Genomic DNA, 23,902 nt, shown 5'->3' with positions numbered 1-23,902 from the left:
TCCACCTGTGTTCCTGCATCACTATCTATGGCATAATCCTACAGAAACATCTAAGCATAAAACACAAGGTTAAGATGTGGTGAGTGGAATTTGATCCTAATGATTTGATGGAGTCAAGTTTCTCCACAGTGCAATTAAGAAGAGCTTAAATAATAAACAAAAGTTTGTAGTAACAGCTATTGGTGTCACTTACTAGGATTTAGGCAGTATGTATATTTATTATGTACATATATTTAGGCAGCATGTGTGCATTTACCTTCTCCAGTGCCAGCCTAGAGGACACACCATTTTTTGAAGAAACAGGATACAAGAATCAGTTCCTTTTTGTAAAACTGAATAAAACCCACACTGTGCTCCTCCTAGAATACTAAAATGCCAGGTTGTTGGTGATTTTCCTCTTTTAACCTCCCAGTCCAGGACACATTAGGCATTTTATGGCTTCCAAAGCAAAATTTTCCCAGAAGCATTATCGGAACTGAGTTTTACCACCTCCCCCAAAATGAAGTAGTAATTCAACAGTAGAATAGTAAGGCTTAAAGCATGCTGAAATCACTGCTTTGCATGCATATTAATGCTGTCCCCTTGTACTTCATTGTCTTCTCTATTTCCACTTCCTCCCTTATGCTTTGTTTTCTGACTGAAAGCTCGGGCACAGGCTGCCAGGCTGCTCTCCGTTTATACAGCACCTACTATAACAGGGTCACAGCCTATGAAACAAATTCCAGTGCACTTAAACACTATAAACAACCACAGCCAACAGGCCTGTCAGAGCAAATTAACTGAGTATGTTTTGGTGACGCATGATTCCTGATGGCTTCTTAAGCAGTTTCTCCTCCTGATTTATGAAATCATCCAGTTTTCCACAATGAACTAGATGGCTGTTGGTGAAAATTATTGAAATTCTGCTTGACTTATGCAAAGCACTTTATAGACAGATCCTATGCTGGTGCAAGCTAAGACCTTCAACAGCACAACAACAACTTATACCACTGTCTGCCTCCTCATCCACACTGACCTCAGCCCTCCTCATAAACACTCCAGTTTCAAGGTTATGACTCAATACACATTCATATCTGAGCTCTCAGTACTGTGGAAAAAAAACATCTATTAGGGTAGGATGCTACAGGATATAGCTACACTCAGTGAATCTTTATGCTCTTGACACTGCACATACCTGTAAGTGGCTCTAGTGGGATGGGAGGGTGGAGCTGGGAAAGGGAAGATTGCAACTCAATTTGCACTCCTCAGCTATCAGCAAAGCCATCCTCATGTTTCAACCATGAGACAGAAATTGATGGAGTATACAGGACCTCACTGGCATTTAGAAGATTTTTCCCAGCAATAGCTGGTTGCTACAGCTTGGTCTAGACATGAACAATTTAAGTTTCCTTGTAACCCCTGTGGGAAATGTCCAGCTGTGAAAACTGCTGGAATTTCCTGATAACCACAGCATCCTGCCTTGTAGTTTAGAATAAACAATGTTGACAGCAACAGTGTGCCAGAAGTAGACTTTACCAGTTTGCTGCAGAAACAGGGAACTTCCACCTACTTTTCACTTTTCCTTGTTACGAGAACTGATATACATATCATGAGCCATTCCTGCCACACTCATACCCATTCCTGCAGCTACATAAGTGAGTATAAATAGAAGAACAGAGAATACACAGCAAAGCAGGATTATTTCAAAAGCTATACCCATTGTTATATACTCTTGTTTCTTTCACTATAAGAAATTATGACAAATTCTATAATCAGTACTGTCTTCAACCAATTTTTAGAGAGTAATTACAGTAAACTAAGATTTCATGTATAGTATAAAATCACGCATGGGGAAAAATAATATTTATACACCTCTTTTAACCCAACTTCAAACTATAGGAAGCCATGTAATCAGCTTTTGACTGTTCTTTTCAAATCAACATAGACTCTGGGTTGCATTGCCAGAAAGATCAAGAGATACAACAACTTCAAATATACATACCTCATCTCCGTACACACTTTAAAAAATATTATTACTAAAGGTTATTATTACTGTTGTTATGTTTTGAAAAACTAGAACTCAAAATTTTATACTATTTTACTACTATATTTTTAGCCACATTCCCACCTTTATGTAAAACTTTAAATATATGTTGAAACTTATTTTATACACTGGGAACAAAGTAACACACCACAAACTAAAAAAAAAAATTCATGTCACCTACCCAAAAATAAGCTTGCATTTCTTAACATGTAAAACACACAGAATTTCAGGAGGGTTTGTTTTCCCCACATGACTCTACAGATAAGTGATCAGCTCAAGTATCTGCATGTTCAGCCATCATTTGACTGAATGTGGTAACATGAGCATTAGCCACTATGAATTGTCTGTCCTTCCTATCTCAGGTATTCAAAATTTCAAAATTTGACAAAACCATACTTTAGGATTCCAGGAAACTCCTGCATATACATCCACACAGCCTGATTAGCCTGCAAAAACATAGTGACAACTATGAAAGACAAGTTCAAAGGCAGGTCAGAAGGTAACAAAACTCCACATGAAGAAGGATCAGTTGAGCTCAGCTGCTCTCTCTATGATCAAACGACACAATATCATGTCTCTTTCTTTAGGACTATGCTCAATTCCTGCTTCTCTTTTTTCAAACTAAGCTTCAAAAGCCAAATACAAATATCAAGCAGCAGATTTGCAGCAAGTGAATGGTGACAGCAGAATCAAATGGACAGGAACATCACCAGCTGCTTCTAGAGGATAAGATTTGCAGGTCACCAGCTACTTCTGGTCCTGATGGCCAAAGGCAAAGAGATGAACAGAGTTGGAAGATTAATATGTATCTTGATATGGTTGTATCAGAAAAGGCATAATGGAAAATGGAAACTTACTGGCTAGCAGCCAAGAAAAAGAGAGAACAGATATATTCAAACCAGAATCACACTTATGAATGCTTTTAGTTGGATTAAGCCAGGCAGCTCATCTCAAATTACTTTACACTACCACGGCGCTTCTGTGAAGTAAAAATCCAGCCCCCAGTGTAGAAGTAACAGTGCCAGACACACCAAGTCGCTCGTGCCTTCTGTCAGGCCATTAAAATGTGCTATAGGTCTCAGACCTGGTCCAGGAGAAGAAGTTTTATTTGACCACCCGAGCCAGCGAAGGTGGCAGGCAGCGAGTGTGTGCTGATGTCTTGCCACAGGGAGAAATTGAGTCACTGTTCACTGTGCCAGCTGGATTCCAGCACGAGTTTAATAAACTGGTTCACTGCAGTGATCATGCCTGGTTGCTGCTGGCACCAAATGCTTTCATCTCTAAATGTCACAGGCAGGTTAGTGTGGCTTCTCTTTTTTCTTTTTTTCTTTTTTTTTTCCAGTAGGTGAATAAAAATGTGGAAATTCCAGCTACAAAACCCCAGCAAGAAAAGAGAACAGGAAAAAAAAAAATCTACTCTTGATGTTTGTTGCAGAAATAAACTGGCTGCACAATTCTAGCTCCACATTAAAATAGGGACAAAAATAAGCCTGTCCTCTGTGGTCAGTCATAATTGCTGAAATCTTGGAATTATTTTCTGTGCAATCATTCTGCAAAGATTTTCTTGGAATAGGTCAGGGAAACATCAAGCAAGGTGGTAACTTCTTGTCAGACAACCTGAAGAAACATGTCCAAGCAAGTGAGAGGTAACCAGCTTACCACTCGCCAGGAAAGTTGCACGTATATGCTACTAAAAATTCTCAATAAATGCATAATTGTAGTGCCCCATTGCTTGCTTAATTCCTTCTCTGGTCAGGATTGATCCATTTTGAACTCTAGCACACTTCAGAAAAAGAACTAATCTCTACATGGGTATAAACCCTATTGAGACCTTTCAGAGCTTTTTAACCAGATATTAACGATCACATTACAAATTATCTCATCATAAATACAAACAAGCAACCTCAACTGCAACATTTTCAGGAGGAATCTTTAAATCTTAGTGCCCAAGTAAGCTGAAAAATATGCTTAGTCCTCACTGCTCCCAAAGCTTCCAGGAAACAATTTAAAGCCACCTCAAAATGTTTGTCACATCCAAATGTTGGCACCAACTAGAAGAAGAACTTCTATAAAATTTTGGGTTATCTGTTTTGCTGTGTCACACACAAAAAAGGCCTGTGATAAAGAAAATTAAGGTGAAGGATTATTTTTCATTCCCCATCTATCAGGTTGCACATGTCTGCTGACCATTGAACTTATTTGCAAGGGCAGCAGGGAACAATAACAATTCTTCAACAAAAAAGGAAACAGAAGAGTTATAGAATCACACATAACCCTCCCCAACATCCTTTTAACAATCAAAGGAAAAAAGATAACCATATTTCCATTGTGGATAATGAAATTTGAGATTCAGGTCATCTTGTTGCCTCCTTGTTGGCAGAATTAATTTAAGGAGAAAGTCCTAATTTCCCACTTCAAATATAAGTGCCACAATCAAAGATAATTTACACTTTATTTATCCTCTTCCATCAGAGAAACAATACAGATTCAAAACCAGGCTTCTAGAAATGGAAGGCCATAAATTTGATCATATTTAAAAGGCGAAAGAAAAAAAGAAAAAAAAAAAGAAGTGTATATTTATACCTTTTCCAACATCTAAATAGAAAAAAATTACGTGCATTTCTCTTATTCATTCTGGATACAGGTCAGATGTGTCTCTCAAGTAATTTGCGTCACCCATGGCCTCACTAAGGATTGCCAAGCCTTTACAAGGCTGTTTCTCAGCTTTGGATATTGCCAACAAAACTGCTTCAAGTGTGTTACAGGGAGATGTGAGGAACTTGTGTATTATAATATTTGAGTTGTGTCTGGAGCCAACACTTAACAAGGTCTTGCTGCTTTTTGATAAAAGCTATTTCTTTAGAAATATAGCACAAAAATATCTTTACATGGACAACCAACAAGTAACAAGAGAAACTAGACTATTCACAGTGTCACAGCCAGTCTAGACAAACATACAAAATCCTTTGCTCCATCTCACAAGGCTCATTATATAAAACCATACAGAAAACAAACCAGGACCGAGTAAGCATTTCCTGCCAGGAAAAATATCATATGGCTTACCAGCTGCTGAGGACAGGAGTCTGTGAATTCAAAGAAGTAAAAAATTATGTGATTCAAGATCTAAACGTCTCCTCAAAAAGAACAGGAGCAGAATAGTCAAGCGGTTTAGCATGCCCAGGGCAGGATGTATTAGCAGGATTACTGGAGATGACTTATGCTTGTTCTGCAACTCAGAGTAGAAAATGCAAGCACGTTTACATGCCTGTCTTAGTGCCTTCTTGGACAGGACATCAGACCTTCTAGTGACCTTCTAGTTTCTCTTTCCTAAACCCATTTGGACATCAAAATTTTGGACTGCAATTTCTTTTGTTAATTTTATGATAATCCATGTTAAATCAATGATGTTGCTTTATACAAACAGTTTATTCTAGAGTGATGGTAGTAAATTTTTACCTCATTAGACAGTGAGGGGATTTGGGTGCTGCATTTCAATTAAACAGGTTGACTATAATCACAGCTCTGAGACAGATGCACAAATTTTGGTTCAAACCAAACATGATAAAATAGAAACATAACAAAGGAACTTTGAGCCAAACATTCTTTGTCATTATTTGCACAATAAAAATGCACTAACATAATTTGTCTTGTATAAGAAATTATTTTTCTTTTCCCATTCTATGGATTACAATGAAGTCTGACCATATCAGGTCCTAAGTAGCTGCCTCTCTAACCAAATTCCTTCAGAGTTCCCTGATAAGCAAACACTGGTCCAGTATCACACCTCAAATGGTTTTGGTTAGATACTGGTAGCCTGGCACTGATTCTGCTTTTCTTACAACTTTGGAAAAACTTTGGAAAATTTTGGAAATCATGTGGTTGGCAGCACAGCAGCTGGTGGTGGAACACCAACTTGCACCTTTTCAGCTCCACTGAAGTATTTTGTGATGATCCAAAGCAGCATTTTGATGTCTTGTAATATATACAAAAGACATTATCATTGCTTATTTACCTCAGAAAAAAATCCAGATGCTTATGTCATCAACTGCCTTGTCTTGATACTTAAAAAAAAAAAAAATGCTCTATATTCATATACAGAAGCTGTCTTTTTCAATACAGAAGAATAATTCCCATAATAGCAAAGTTTTAACAAAAGAACAATTAGGCTTTGAAGATTCATGAACTCTGCATACTGGAAATCTAAAATGTCAGAGCTATTTACAAAGATTTGTAAAATAGGTTCTTAGCCTTTTTTTTGCCCACAAGCCAGAGAAGATACATGAAGTTATTTTTTTTCTGAAATATTATTGATCATTGAGGTTCTTCCTATTCCTTTGAACTTCAAATGAAAAGAAATCATAGACATCAGTGTTTGGAAAAACAGCTTTTCAGAGTCAAGGCAGTGATTCAGGTTATACCTGAATTTTCCCCAATATATTCCTGTAATTAGTGAATTTGACTTCCATTAAGTATAAAACACATCATAAAAATATCATGGTCTAGCATACTAAGTATGAGATTCAAGTTAAGTAAATTCTATATTTTGGTCCTTAATTCCTCCTTATATTTATCTAATTCATGCAATGTGTCTGCTTTAGCTTCTCCCTGTATACATACATCTAATTACCATTACTTGCATCACTGACCATTTTACTGACAAATGAATCTAGAAAATGCTTATGCTCAAATCTGTAGAATGAGCATGGAAAAATCCTCAATTACGCAGTTGCCTCTTGCAAAATACTGTGAAAGTTTGTTTAAGACACGGTGTGTCAAGGAGTTAGCATCACTTCTGGGACAGGAAATAAGTCAGAGAAACAAGCACATCAACTGTGGTTGAAGGACAGAAACTGATTCAGGGATTCCTCCAAAGAGACTAATAACAGTGGGATATGACACCTGCACAAAGCATCTGTACTTGGCAGGTGTTCTTAAATAATGACAGTTAAATGCTTTGGAAGCTTTTTTTTTTCATTGTTTTTTTTTTTCCTTTTCTATATTGTAGAGGTGGAGCAAACACATTTTCTTAATTCTGGGGTGATCAACTTGACCAATAGGAAGTATGTTTTACCCCAGAATTCAAAAACAAATGCCTGCATGCCCTTCCACTCTCCAAATGGCTCTAAAAGGATACAGGAAACATGACATCAATGACATATGCAAATACTGCTCTATTGAAAGCAGTTTTGGGAGGCTTAGGTTCAGACCCTTTTCTCCTAGATAATTAATGAGCTTTCCTTTGTTGCATGTCCCAACACCTGAGTAGATGAAAGTACATAAAAATGGAGAAAACATGAATGTAATTCAGATGTCTTGGATGGTTTGGAAGATAGGAGAAAGCCACTGAATGAAACTCTTTCCTTCACAGAAAATGCAACTTTCAACACTTATTTACTGCTTTAAATGTAGTATTTTCTATCTACCACAGTGACAATTTCCCACTCTGGTAAAACCTGGCTTTTAAATTGAAAGCCTGTGTAGCAATTAAGGATTTCAAGTGATAGTATGGAATCTTTACTTGACTGACTACATCCACACAATAGATTTTAGAGTGTGCAAAACAGAAGAAAACACAAAGGTAAAAACATATTTTATCATTTATCTGCTGATGATTAATTCTGACAATAAACGCCATTTGCATCCCTGTGGGCCTAATATTTTAAGAGTATAAAAAAATATAAAACTGAAATTAAAAAGTATGAAACTGAACAAGCTGTGTGGCACTTGTCATTTATTAGAAAAAAATTACCCATGGATGAAATTATGAAAGAGGAAGGTGAACAAAAGTTATCAAGTTTTGACTGAGCCTTCTTGATCAAAAAACGTAACCCTCTGACCTTTCTTTTTCCTTTTCTTGCAAGAAAGTTATTCCATACAAAACATTTCTTGCAACTACTCAAAGTTTCTAAAGGCTACTGGACTGGTTGTTATTCTAACTGTAAAGGTAGCGAGCAGCAATGTTAATTAATGACCTAAAAATTTTCACAAAATTACATTGTATGCAAACACTAGAATGTTAGTATATTATTTCCCTTCTATACAACAGCGAAGTTGCTTTCTGCATATCATTATATAAACCTATTTAGACACATTTCTCTAAATTTATGACATATATTACCTTACTTCCAGTATCCCCATGTTAGCAGCTGAATGAATATGCTGAGGAGCTGTTGCCATTCACTTTAGTGATATGATATTCCACAGGATTAATTTCCACTATACCTTCGGGTTTTGTAGTGATGTTTATTCTAGCAGTCACTGCTAATATTTTATTCAAAATATGTAGAACAACTTTTTGCTACATCACTACAGCAATGAGCAAACACTAAGAAAAGAAAAGAATGAACAATTAGAAAGTGAAAACAGCAAATCATGGTCCAGTGAACTCTGGCTTTGCCTTAAACACATTAGCAAATATGTTCCTCAGTTCCTCATTTCTCCCACATTTCATAAAGCACTGTTCACCCCTTCCCTTTGGTTGTGGGTGGGAGCTCAGTGCACCAATAAGATATGTTCAAATCCACACAGCCTTCAATGAGTTAACTTTTCCTCCACAAAGGTGAAGAGTTTTGCTGACCCAGTGCAAGTTGGCTTAAATAAAATTCAGTTCTGCTGTAGTCAACAGGAAAGTAGGAAGGAAAATAGGATTTAACAAACAAAGCATAAAAAGTCCACAGCAGGAAATCATTATTTGGGCAATTGTTCACTTTGTTAACAGACTGGACTGTATTAATATCTATCAGTGCATACTGCTGTGTTTGTGGTTTCTCTGTAGTGGCACGTCTGGTCTGATTAGTTACAAAGTGGTCATATAGGCAAGTGAAATCTGCAATTGTGTGAGGTTTCCGAAGAATACAGAATACATATGTCATTAATGCTTAAACTGGCACCAGCTTATTCTGGTTAAAGTTTGAGTGGTTGACTAAAATTAAATCAATACTAAAAGAAGCTCAGAATGCCAATAGAAGTGGTTTACAGACATAGTTTCACTGACCATTACAGCTGCTATGGATTAGGCACATGAAACGGTTCAGCTCAAGTTAACATTTTTAGTACTGATACACAAAAAATTGCAGCCACAGTATTCTGTGTGCTTGCAATCAAAAGCATTCTAGGAACACATATAACATTGTTCCAAGTTACCATTTCACATTTATCAATTTCAGTCATGCTTCTTACCACAAGAAGGTTAAATTAAAATTATTAGAATATATACAAGAGTGTGTGCATATGTGTGTGTATATATATATATATATATATATATGACATTGTTGTTAAGAAATATATTTGCAGACAAAGATCCTATAAACCACTGGAGAAAGCCTGACATTCTACAGGGTTTTATATAATAATTACATTATAAAACTTTAAAAGCTATAGATATTAATCAGTGAACACGGTAACACCAACGATGTTTGTACTGGAACAGTTCCTTAACTTCCTTGAGAGGAGTCATAAACCAGTTTCTTTAATGTACTATGGAGGTTCTGGATACAAAGCAGGATCACAGGCAGAACACCCATCTCTTCATCTAGCTATATTTTAGGTCCCCTTTTCCCAAGGGAAATATTTCCCTGCCTGCCTTACTCAAGCTTCTTTGAAGCTGCCTTAAAAGCTACAACCAGCCTCTGAGAAATGAACTTCTGGTTAGAAACTGCAGGTGGTGAGGTAAGAAAAGGTTTGCAAATATAACTTTTTATCAGACTCAGACATTTAAGATCAATATGAAGGCAGTAGAGATGCCAATTTTAATTGATTGCAAATGCAGTTCAGTGGTTGTTCTGAGGAAAGATTTTGATTTACTTGTTTTATGACGAGAGCATGGCCATGCCAAATACTATTTCCCAATACTGCAGAGACTTAAACGAAACACATGCTGAATATATCACTCTGAGCCATTCATTTATCATCTTTTATGGAATTTGAGGGATTTACTTTCTTTTAGGGGCCACTTTCTTTTAACTGTAAACATTTTATCCAGTTCACAGGGCATCAGCTATTCAGAAGAAAACTGGAAAAGGTCAATACACATAGCCAGCAATTACAAAACCCATCCCATGCATTGCATTTCACTCTTGACCCAATAACTTCCCTTTTCCGACCTTGATATTTCAGAAAGCACGGGTATTTTTTATATCTGATAGCTCATAGGTCTATCACTAGCCAGCTTTCGCAGTACTATGCTTTGACCACTTTCCAAGGTGTGGGATCCAATCCAGTATCTGACAACATTTCTAATCCCCTCTAGGAAAGCCACTAGTTGAAATGTACAAAACTGCTGCAAGGCTCTTGTAGCAGTTAAGCCCCACATAAAACAAAATATAATAAAGCTTATTCTTGGGAATAAGCTCAAGAGACACCTGTGTAAGTTACCTGTGCTTCCTCTGCCTTTCACCTTTCAGCCAGCTTTATATTTGAGCAAAGGGGGCTAGATTTACAGAGAACCAGCAGCCCATTGGCCTCCATAACTAACATGGAGGAAATGCCCTGTTATGCCTATTCACTTTCAGCCACTTTTCAAAAATAAAGTATATAAGATTAACATGTGCCTCGACACACTGCTTTACCCCTGTGGGTTTCCTACTCTGTCTGTCAAAATAGTGCAGGAGTTTAAAAACTTTCAATCGAATAATTAATTATTCTGTCTACCTTACTTTTTATTAAAATTTTGGTTTGAGTCACATTTAACTTCAAAATAATTATTTTCAGGTTTGGCCTCCTAATTTGGAATCAGTTTCAAAAGTAGATTAAAAGAGATTTTGTTGAAGTTACCTGTAATTTACAGTTTCATAAGATCACCCATGTAAATCTGGAGGATAAGATAGGTTGTTGGTAATCTGAATTTACAGAACAGAATTTGGTCTGTTTACTGTGAAGGGTTACCTTTCAAATTTTACTTACACGGACTGCCTTTTTTTTGAGATAATTCATTGTAAAAGTAAAAAATCTCATGCTCACTTTTACACAATATTGCAGCTCACTGAGTTACTAGCAAGAATGAATCTCGTGATTTATTTCAATTTCAGTTACTTAAATACCATCTCAGTGCACTGAATTCTGTTGACAGTTGCCAGGAATTTTGTAGGAGAAATTGACAAGACACACTGCAAGTTTCTGCAGTTAGCATTCAAATATTACCCATATAAAACATTATTTCTAATTATTTAAATGACAGCGTGATACCTAAGTCAAGCCTTACAATGAGAACAATTAATCTTGTGGCTTTGACACTAGGCTGGCACTGACAGGTAGAGCCAGTCTAATTAAAATTACCCTAGGCTTTCAGGATGTCTTTTGAAACATTTTTAAGATGCCCCTTTGAAAAATGGGCCATATTTTTTTATTCAAATTACAATTGCTTTTCCTAGTTATATCTCATTTATGGTAGCACAATGGTAAGATAATATTGAAAAAACCTATTTTAAAACTTTAGACCACAATCTGCACCGACTTAATTCAGGAAAAAAAGAGGAGCACATATAGAGATAGGTGATTCTAAAACAAATATAACAATGGAAAGATTGCACTAGGCAGCTGCAAAGTGAAACCTAGGCATATTAAACACAAAAACTAACACAAACATGTTAAAGCATCTCCTGCTATTTTGCACTTTCTAAATTGTTATAGCCATTTCATGTCTTTTAGACTTCTCTTATCCAGTGGCATATGAATTGTATTTCGGTTACGTACTAAATCAATGCCAAGACAGTATGAGACTTTTCATTCGTCTGATTCATACAATAACTGAATAAAATAGTCTAAATCAAATCATCTGCTCCAAACAGGGTCAACACTGAATTCAGATCAGGTTGCCCAGGGTTTTACCTAATCTTTCTAGGCCTGAAACCTCCAAGGAAGGAGATGCCACAGTCTCACTTAGAAGCCTATACCAAAGTTTTAACATCATCATCATGAGAAGTTGCTGGGTTTTTTTCCTTTTATATAATTTGGGAACCTCTCCTGTTTCAATTTACAACCATTGTATCCTCTCCTCCTGCCTTGCAGCTCTGTGAAAGCTAGGCTCTTTCCTCTCAAAAACTCCTCTTTAATACTGGCAAACTACATCCAAGGTCCATCTTAAGCATCCTCTTGTCCAGGCTAAACAAGTCCCATCGCCTCTACTCCTCTTCACAGAAAAGCTCCAGCTCTCCACTTCATAGCCCACTGCTGCTCTTAGACAATTTTACTGACATCTTCCTTGTAGTGGAGGGGACCAAAACTGAACAGTATTGCCCATGTGTATATTTTCATGTTTGTTTGGGATTTTTGACAGCGGGTTTGCTTGTTTGGGTAATACAATTACTTGAATTAATCTAAATGTAGCCATTAATCAGAAATATTAAGATAATGGACTATAAAAAAGGACATAAACCTCATGGCCTATGGCCTGATACTGTTATGAACTCCTAAGAAAAGGGATATCCTCTTCTGAGTATACAGTTTATTTATACTGTATTTATATTAATATCTGTCAGTATATACTGGTTTTGGAGTGTTTATTTAACCAAGAACTATATTTCAATATCATTTTGTTCAGAGAGCAGGTATAGCTTAGAAATAATAGATCTCCTGCATGCAAAGCACTAGAATGTTCTCATAATAGTTTTGTTATTCAAAAAATAAATTGTCAGAAGTATCAAAATCCACACCAACTTTTCATATTTTACTTCTCATTTTCTCTAGCTTGCAACATCTGTGGACAAATTCCTGCTATAACTATTCTATTAAACAAGGTACTAAAATCACTCTATGAACCTGCTTGGGTTCTTCCTCACTTTGGACCACCCATACACCAGGTTCATGCTGTACACTACTTTCTGTATTCACAGTAGAGAAAACTCTGTTTCAGCACTATGAAATTTAATCCTTCTCCATTGCTGCATTTTAAAAAAATCACCTTTGCCTCCATATATCTCAGTCATTATTTTCTCATGTCACATTTTCATTGGAAGTCTTATGAATATAAAACTTTTTCAGACTAAAACACCAAAACCCCAGAAAACCCTACTAAGCTTGCAGTAACAAAGTTTGCCTTATTTCCTGTCATCTTGATCTCTTCTGTTTATCAGTATCTTCAATCTTCTCTCTCAACCAACATAATGTCTTTGGAAAGAAAAAAGTGCCTTAAACCTTTTTGTAGGCAAAAATAATTATTGCAATGCATGAGTCCTATTATATACAAAAAAGCAATGCAACAATTACTTCCTTTTTTAGGAAGAGGTTAACATCACTCTGTGGGCTCCTTGTCAAGTTCCAGCAGTTACAAAATGTCCTTGTGTAATGTATCAGCATTCCTGAAGTTTTGTGAAACTGGGAAGGGGAAATCAATATTAAAAATCAGAGAGCTGGAGCCTTTGCATGAAATACAGTTTTGTTCCTACCACAAAGCTAAGTGGTTTTGATCTTTCTGAACTTCTCAATCATGTGTGACCAAAAAATTCTTTGCAATGAATTATGTTTGCCGTCTATGTTAATGAAAAGCCAACATGCATAATTTATAGAAGCTAGGAACCAAACATTAAAAAATAAAGTCATAAAAAAGCCATAGGAGTCTTTAATGGCAGAGTTCTCACCATCTAAATGGAACTGTTATACAATATTTTTCTGTCAGATTTATTAGGTTTTATTTGAATATGTTTGACTTCGCCATGATGTTTGTACAAAAATTCCAAAGAGCAAAAACATTAAAAACCAATAAAATGAAACAAATGAATGGTCACAAGAAAAACAAAAAGTCTGTAGAATACTTCATTTTCTTTTTAAGACGGTATTAGGCTTAATTCTCAGCCATAAATATCTAAAATACAATGCTCCTCTTTCACACAGGGGTATCCCAATATTTTACTCTCTTTTTTGCTTTTATGCTGCTACTTCTCAGTACAATGATTTCCTACAAGGAGTTGTATTCCACCAACTTAACTGTCATCCTCTTTCTTTAATGTCAGAGAAAGGCTTCTTCCAGATGCAGTTATTGAAAAAGCAATGGAAAACAAGAAAAGGTCTGAATCCTGAGCCACAAGCATCAATAAGGAGCATTTCCATTGGCTTACAGAACTTCAAAGTATATGTAACTATATATGTTTTGCAATGTCATATCATTTCCACACCCCTCATGCTCATATAAATAAGAGTGTACAGTAAATATTCTATTGAAATGCAAAGCTAGCAATAGAAAATATGTTCCTTCACCCAGTTCCTGCTTTTGGGACATATTATTTGCTTGGTATACAGAGCAATTAGCAATAAGAATTATCTCTCACCATTTTAAAATCAATATATGTTGTTTGAGCTTGTCTACTTGAGGTTTTTTTATCTATGCCATCTTGCAAACTGGAAGTAGTAGAGCAGCGAGTTGATCTACTACCACTCTAAGTGCTAAGCTGATTTCATACGACAATGCAACTTGCTTGAGATGTATTAATACAGATTTCCAGATAAAACAACTACTTTGTACATCTGAAGAATTTATTTTCCGAAGTACCTTTAACAACCAAACAGCAAGATCTTAACCAAAATGTTGTAATGATAGCAAGTTTGAAGGTATGTTTTGGGAAAGCATTACAAACCATCAGTAAAGCAAGCTTATTCTGTGCTGATGCAAATTACACAATTATGAATGAAGTTAAGTAAGATTAGACTGCTTAAAGGCTACTTCTGTAAGCAGAGGAATGGAATAGCTTCTACTCTGAAAACAACTCAAGAGCTGGGTCTCATTCCCAAGGAAAGTATAATCAGACCGAATTGTTTCACAAGCAAGCTGGTTAGAGAGCACAAAACACCACTTACCTACAAGAAAAACTGAATTGTCAGTGCAGATGGGCAAGAGCTCCCTTGAACAATACCCTTCCTTGCTTTTTAAAATCAGTAACTGAGAAATGCATCCTCTCAATTTATTACATTACAACATTCCTTATGAATCATGGGGAAAAAGTATTGATTTGGAGAGAAGCGGCTATAAAATTCATTGCTAAGTTTAATAAGATAAATCATTGGATCCTACATTGATTCTAGTGATAACTATGGATTACAAATCCAGAAACAACCATCTGTTCGCCCTTTCTTCTAGCTAACCTGCTACATTTTGGCATTTCCTGTTTGCCTGTGGTAGGTCTGTCCAGAGGTTACAAAGAAAAGAAGCTAGTAGAAAAACATGTACTCCTCACCCTGATAGCCATCTTTTTTCCCCAAGCATACTTTCTATGGTAAACCAGCCTTCTTCCTTATAAATATTTTAACACATAAAACCTACTTCTCAGGGTCAGTCATAACAAATTCATCATCTTTTTTCCAAGAAGACATACATGCAAAGACCTGTTCTGCAGATTGTCAAAAATAATTGACTAATTTTCTTAAACAGCTGAATGACAAGAAGCACTGACAAGACATTACAAGACAAAATTATAATGTTTTCTTCCCCCAACATAGAAGTTTTATTGGGAAAATTAACTGAATAAAAAATACTCAAATTTTTGTCAGGCATTTGCTTCTTCTGCAGCATCTAAGAGTTAAAACCATTAATCATCTGCTTCAAAGTGTTGGTTTGGCTGTTATTATTATAGAATTTAAGTCTTCAGATATTTGAAAGCCCCACTAGCTTCATACAAAAAGCATAAGCAAGTCCATGTATTTCTTACGTTTCACTATGACATTATCTCCATGATGATTAAACAGATCATGAATTGAAGAATAATTAGAATAATTCAAATTGTTCATTTCATATGGGACTGCATTCAGTACCACTGGGTATAGGGATCTTGATGTCTTTCATCAGAGTACCAGTGGGCAAGAAATCTACACCATAAAAAATATACAAAGAATTTGACAGACCTTTCTGACATTTCTATCGTATTTAATTACATTCCTCTCAGATTTCTATGGAAAGATTCAGAATGGACATTGACTTCCATTAATGTCCTGAGACATATTTAGAACACACAGAGTTATATCTTTGGAAATTTTAGGCCTTAACTATTATTAAATTTTAAAGAATTTTGCATTAGAAGCCTGGACACTAGAAAACAACAAGCAACTCTGGGCTGACAACCTCAGAGGACAAAAATTAAAATAACTATACATCCTTTGATTCAGTTCTGAAATAAATTACAGACATGGCAATATGGCATGAAGGAATCTGACCATTGCTGTGTCTGATTTTCCTTTTCTTTGGAACAAATCATTAAATAGACAATGTAGTAAATCACATGGATTCTTTAGTAAGTACTCAGTGAATTTAGTGTCACAAAATAAGTTGTTTATGACTTGGAATCAATTTATAAAATCCCATAATAAGAGATTTTTCTGTATCCTTCACCCAAGTCTTCTAAAAGACTGTTCATGCAAACTATGCAAATGTAACCTCCAACACAAGTTAAGCACAGACCCATCAATTATGGTTTAGCTGTCCATGAGGAGAACAGATGCATTGTATACAAGATCACATACCACTCATTATAACCTTTCACAAACTAAAATTCCATAACTACATTATTTATTACTTAATAGACTACCACACTGAGTAACTAATTTATTAATTGATGTTAAACAATTTAGTTAATAGTAAATCCAATGCTTTAAAGCCACAGATTTTGCTAAGGTACCTTTTGCAGTTGAAGTTTGCATTGCTGCAATGACTCAGACCCAAGTAATCATTTGCCTAAATTCCAATCAGGATTCTACGGTGTTATGCAAATTCAAAGCTTCATGACTAAAAAATTCCTGAATGTGAATAAAAATAATTTTTTAACTCTGCAAATGTAATAGCATATTTATAATACCCTGGAAAATACTCAGAAGTTCTTTCTTTACCAATACATAGCAATAAACTCAGCCAAAACACCACTTTTGTGTCTTAATCATCACAAAGTAAAATTAATATCAATATCAAATAGGTCCATTTGATTCCACTTAAATATCACTGACACTTTCTTTCACCATTTTTTTTTTTTAGAGAGAGACCAAAAGAAATTAATGCAATCCCATAGTTTAATAGAAAAGTAGATCTCTATGCTTAACATAACCAACAAACTTAAATAGTTCCTAATCAGGTCAAACTGTCAGTAAGGGTCCTGTCTCATAATCAGAGTTCAGGAGAATGAAACTACTGCCTCATTATCTTATGCAGATATTCTAGATGGCCAAACATTACTTTTACAGTTGATATCCTTCTCACTACAGAAGTCTGATTTGATCAGGCACTTTTGATGCTTTGATGGAAAGACAGAAAATTACTTCAGTGATTGAAATCATCAGTGCTAATAAAAAGGGAATTGAAAGAGAGGTGTATGATGCACTGCTGTAATTAATTTTTATATTTTTTTAAAATTAAACTCTGAGCTATGGATCATAAAATTTTATTTTGGCTAAGACAGAAATATACATATAAACTTGCTACAACTTGCAGCTGAAATTATACTTTTCAACATAGCCAGAACCAAATAAAGCAGTAAATGAAGCACAATCAACAAGACGACACAATGACAAACCTGAAAATCTCATTTCTGATGACCACAGGTATCTGCAAATACAGATAAAATTTCTGGGTAGAAGCTTCAAAAGTAATACTAAGTAAATAATAAATAAAAGGAATACTTAAAGTTGTACTAAGCATGGTTGTATCTAAATAAAACAGAATTTCACCTTATGCATTTCTGGGGTCTGAAGACAATAAACACTTACCAAAGTGTAAGACAGCTGGCAGATTTTCACAGCTCAGGAAGTGACTTCAAACCCCAGTATTAGTCAGGATGAGTATTCACACTCTTAACCTGTTTATTAGTGATTTTTAATGTAGCTATCAAATAATAAACAAGTGTACATTTGTTCCTTTGATCAGCCTGCAAATAAACCCTCCTTAAAAAAAAGGGGGGGGGAGGGGGAAGGGTAAGTAAACAAACAAAAAAAAAAGCTTTACATTGTCTACCTTCACATGTTGCAACTTTAATTGCATGGTAAAGCAGCACTTGAGCAAAAAAAACACAAAAACACACCACCAAAACCAAAAACAACAGGCAACCCTAAAGAGCCTGTTTCTACTTTACTGCTTTTCCCATTTAGACTTTTTAACGGCAAGAAGAAAAACACAACCCATACAAAAAATACAAATCTTCCCATAAAAGTTCCTTCCCAGGTTGACTGTTAGTGCATATGGGAATTTAGTACAAAGACTTAGACTTGTGCAAAACTTCCAGTTTACACAATAATGACTGAAAATATTACATCTCTGTTAAACTGACTTTCTATTTATCGAGTCTACAGGGGAGACTGATTCTGGACAAAATTTCTAAGACTGAATAGAGACATGGCACAAAGAGAAGCACTTTTCACTTTATTAGTGAGAAAGCTTTGCCTTCTACATCTCCAATTTCATCCTAATACACAGATGATTTTATACCTATTTAAGCTGTCACTGTACACACACCATGTCCGTCATAGTCCTAAGTAGCAGAAAATCTTTAAGAGTTAAACTATTTACAACCACCATCCTTTTTTCTTCTGAAGGAAAACACTGCAGCATTATGGATTTGTTTTACAATAGCTATTGTTGAAATTTTCACAAGGAATATATAAGTTTATATGGGAGCTGTTGTCTGTAAAGGGAGTAAGGTTACAGATCAACAATCAAATTTTACAAGGGCTTTCACTGTCACCAAGGGGTCAGTTTGATTAACCCTTTATCAGCAAGGCTTTGCCTCAGGAACATAGCAATTTTCCAGTTCCAGAGAGTTTTCCCCTTGCCTGTTCCAATAGCTTCACTTCTCCTCAGAAATCTGGCTAGTGTTGCTGCCTTTAATTTTAGATTTTTGCTAATTTACTTGTTAAAAATAGTACTTCTGTCTTAATAATGTACATTTTGAAATATTGCCCATTCTGTAGCACTTAGAGACATGTATGTGAAAAAAAAAAGGAAAAAAAGTAGTTAAAATATCCACTGCTTTCATGCACAGAACAGGACCAGAAATCTAATACAGTGTCAGCAGACAGACTGTTTCAGAACCACATCCACACAGTCTCTGGCAATATGTAAACTCGCTGCCTCACCCTTATATATTTTCTTCTTCAAAGCAGATACCAAAGAAATGAGTTTGTCCCCGGTTTTTTGACATCAAAGACATCAGGCCAAATTAATCCCTAGTGTAACTCGATGGAACTGGTCCTTGGTCTTACTCCCCAAGGAAAGCACTACTCCAAAATATACATTTAATTAATATCCTCTCTCGTCTATAGGTTCCTATAGGGCTTTTAAACTTTTCCTTGTGGCATGCTCTTTGCAACAAGTCTAAGCTCATACAAAGGCCCCTTCTATCCTGGTGCTTTATTAGTGCTAGGAAATAATTTTAACGTGTATGTTAAAAGATGTTTCCACAAGAACACGGATAACAGAGTGAACACTCAACAGTGGAATTTTGCAACTAACATAAAGCAAAACCAAGGAAGTAGCTTTATAGTCTGTGACGGCATATGGAAAACTGGTGGAAGAGAAGGGGAAGCAATGGCCCAAGACAGATTGAAAAAAAAGTAAATTTGACCACTATCTTACTCACAATAATAATCAAAGGCAAAACTCATATTAGCTAAAAATATATAGGATCAAGTTTTCATGAAGTGGAATAAAATTCCCTCAGGTCTCTCAAGCAGAGATTATTACTGAATTGATGTAAGCATATACCAAAGAGTCTTTCTGAAAAAAAGTCATCTTGAGTGTACATATAAGCAGCATCAAGATGCATGGGGTATTTTTAATTTGAGTTAATAAAAGGAACACAGCAGCCAGGAAGAGAAAACTGAATAGAAGTGTAATCAAGACGAGTAATATAATCAGAACTGCATTCAACTTCTTGACATTAGAATTAGTCAAATCAGGTAAATAAAGACACAGGCTTGTTTTAAAAATCTTTTAACTGCCTCTGCACGTTACCATTTCTAGCTCTGAACTGAAGTGCAGGCATACTGGACAGCAGAGATACATGGATATTTTATGTTATAATTTGCAAATGTGTGCATTTTCTAAGTTTACTTGACAAAGAAAACCAAATAGACCCTCAAACTCATGCTCCATGATTCTGAAAACACTCTCAACATTAGCATACTTAGCCACAAGAAAAATATGGATTTGGATTTTATAGAGACAAACCATATAATTGTGAACTGCTATACATGACAAAAAAGATGTTTCTGAAATCTACTGCAACATCATTCAGGTCCTCAGATTGCCTAGAACAGCAGCACCTAAGATTCCAATAAGAAAAGATCAGTGTCAGACCATGAGACCAAAATCAATGCCCTTAGCAAGGTGTTTGCCAAGTGATGCTAATACCAAATATAGAAAAACATTTGAAACTTTCAGTTCTTGGACTTTATCCTCTGCATTGTACTTGCTCTGGAAATAGCCAACTGAACAGAATTGCTAGCCATGGTAATGCAAATGTCTTTGATTACAATATATCAATTATCTAGAATTCGGTTTCTGGAAACATTTTAAACAATCTCATTTTACACACCTGATAAGAATATGACTTAACAGAATATACTATTTGTGGTAGGATGTGATCTTCTAGTATGAAGGTCATGCCAAACATTCCATAATATTTCATTATTTTCTCATGTATGAAGGTTTTTTATATTAAAACAAATTCAATGTTTATTGTACCATATTTTCAGCTGCCATGATTCCTAAGGTACAACATGATTTTTGAGAAAGAAATTAAAAGCAGTGAGAGCTTGAAAACAAAATTAAGCTGGTGCCTTTAAAATCTCTTCCCCCCAGTTTAAGTGATCTCACAACACACACCCAACTCTTAGCACAATACAGTTTAAAGTAACTGATTATTTGCAAAACCATTCTAAGATACAGTACTGACATGCTCTTGCATGTCAATAAATGGGAGTAATATATCGTACCTGCTGTTAATTTGTATTTTCCAAAAAAATTATAACTCAGGAGAAAAGTCCATTAGAACAGCACTCAAAATCACTGTTCACCTGAATGCATTCTGCAGAGAAAGCTCCCCTCATAACATGGAAAACAACACAATGTCAGGGTTCTGTAAACGATCTTCTTATCAAGGGATAAGCTTTCTAACTTTATAGCTCTTGCTCAATTAAAAATTCAGCAGCAGCTTCCAAAGGTCATGGAGCAGGTAGATTATCCTAATCATACTCACATTTTGGTGAGACCCTAGATGTGCTGCATCAAAGGGAAGGTACTCCAACCTACATCAGGGAAGGAAGCTCTCAGCCCTGGTATGAGGTGTTACTCCATAAGCAGTCCCACTGGTCAGCAATTATACAAGAGCAGCAAGAGGTAGTAGAATTACCAGTCATACAGCTCTTTCCAATTCTCAAGGAATAGCTATGTTTGTTTGGCTTGAAGTACAGCTTTTAAAAAAATATTTTGAACCCTAAAGCTTACTTCTGATCCTGACTTTCTGCATGACCTTGGGTAAATTTCAAACTTAATATACTTCAGCTCCTTCTGTACTAAAATAAATGCAATATAACATACCCACTTCTATAAATCTTTATCCTGCTTAGATGAAAGACATTTTGCAATGTAAGTGCAAAATCTTGTTATTTATTAAAGGATGCTTCTACCACAGCCCTTCATTTAACGTTGTTAGGGCCACCCTTTACCTTTAAATCTAGCAAGACAACTATTGATTAATGACCACATCACCTCTGTCAGAAATATAAAAGCAATATAAACTTGCCTTTGCCTGACAGATCAGCTGTCTTAAGCAGTCACTTGAGTAATTTTATCTATTTATCCTAATGCACCCCCACTTCAGCAGTTTCCAGTAGTCTTAAGTACATACACTTATTTTAGCCAATCCTAGTTCCTCTGTGGCATGCTGGGACTAGTTCCTGAGGTGCTCTCAGCTATAGTTTATGAGTTACTCAGAGGCTCTTATACAGAATAGTTCTTTCATCCTCACATTTAGGTTTTTCAGCTCATTGCAAACACAGGTTCAAATTTCCTATCCAACAGGTGGGAATAATAATAGATAAATATTTATAATAAAAAATAAAATATTGTCTTAAACTACAAAATACATAGTTAATATTCAGTATTGTAAGTATACTAATAACTGAAGGTACCCTATTAAACTTGATAGGAATCTGCACTATTCAGGGCAATATTGGCCAGTTAATAGCGGGGGATAAAATTATGCTGAATTCAAAGACACCATACCATGGTGCTGTGTTGGGATTGCTGTAGATCTTAGTACTGAATGCAATTTACTACTCAGAATTAATACCTACCTTCAAATAGCAGGGACTGAAAAGATACATTAATACTTATTATTAAGTAAAAGAAGCACATTACTAACCTATTTTTGGAGTGCATTACTGAAAGAAATTTCCCAGTTATAGACACCAGTTACGTGGTGTTGCTGGCAGTAATTTCATAAGTTACTGAAATTCATCTTAAAACTACACTTGATCTGAATGAATCTTACTAGAAAGCTGTTTAAGAGCATCACTGTGCTTTGTAGATGGCAAAGGGGTGACTTATTTAAGAATTATTTTATCTTGGAAAGAAGTAAGAAAAAGCAAGACATTCAGCTAGAAAGTAACAATCTATCTGGAGCAAGTTATATTTACCCAAGAGTTTATATATTTAATAATCAAGTGTAGGTCTGCTAAAACATACCATCCTCTGCTAAAATTACTTATTAAAAATAGCACAGAGAGGGAGAGTAAAACTGTTAGAATGATACATGGTTGGTGACTGAAAAACATTGTATTACCATAGATCAACTGACTGAAATAAGCAGACTGTCAAAATATGACAGGAGCAAACTTTTGCATCCCAAATTTGAGGGCAGCTTTATAACATGACAATAAATTATAACTAAGGAAGAATGCACACAAATAACTTTTTCATCCCTCACAACAAAAATTTGTAACTAACAGTAACCAACTTCACACTGAAGTTAAAATACCATCAAAATCTATGCATTTAAGAATGTCAAATGCAGTTTCTAAGACACTGGGATAAAAAATAATGAGTACAAAATATAACTCCTCTCCACATGCCAGTTAATAAACTCATCTCTAAATTATTATAAATTAAACAAACAAACAAAACAACCTAAGAACAGCAACAAAAAAAGCCTATCATACCCAAACACAAATCCCCCACACACCTGCAATTCCCTGTAGCAGTTTTTGTAGAGGAGCAGCATTATTTATTTTTCTAACAGCTGTAAAGATATCTCTTCCTAAAACAAGCAAAAGATGCAAGGCATCCCCTAATTGTGAATCTAGGTGTAAAAGGACCCTCTAAATCCCATGAAGCCTCAAGGTAAACTAAAGTTTCAAGGTACAGTGGAGTTCTTGGAGTAATTTCTTTACCTATATATATTATACTTTGAATGCATCAGTATCTGCATTATTTAGACATTGACAGCACCAAATATATTCTCTAGTCATACACAGAAAGCGCCCTAAAAAGGAAATGAAACCACATTAAGAATCATTGCTTTAAAAACCCAGCCTAGCCTGAAATAAGCGAAATTAATAGTTTGTAATCAAATATTCTTCTGCATCTAACATCCTACATTTTTCTGGAAACATTTATATCCAATGGATATCATAGGCAGTGCTGCCAGGCCACAGCATGTGTAAGTCAGACGTGCAAGAATCTGTAGAAAACAAAAACACCTAATGCTGAGGGTAAACACTCACTCATTAATTTACAAGAAGTCCCACCATTGGACTCAGTTGCTTTTAGCTTTCCTTTATACTACATTTTCTTTCTTGCCCTAGGACATTTCTTGAGCATAGATAACTGTAACATTTCTAAAGAATCAGAGGCCTAAACTTCAGCACCCACAGATTTGCCAAAGTATAGTCTTCCAAGAGCTTCAATGTTTAAAT

General features: G+C 35.6%; 1 protein-coding gene across 1 annotated transcript in view; it reads right to left on the bottom strand.

The window, feature by feature from the left end:
- Positions 1–23,902, bottom strand: part of BBS9 (Bardet-Biedl syndrome 9) — a 281,935-nt gene that overhangs the window by 63,137 nt on the left and 194,896 nt on the right. The gene's annotated exons all lie outside the window — the stretch shown is intronic.

Source organism: Poecile atricapillus, chromosome 2, assembly GCF_030490865.1.
Source record: "Poecile atricapillus isolate bPoeAtr1 chromosome 2, bPoeAtr1.hap1, whole genome shotgun sequence".
Lineage (NCBI taxonomy): Eukaryota > Metazoa > Chordata > Aves > Passeriformes > Paridae > Poecile > Poecile atricapillus.
Note: the sequence above shows the minus strand (reverse complement) of the source record. Positions and strands in the feature narration are given on the sequence as shown.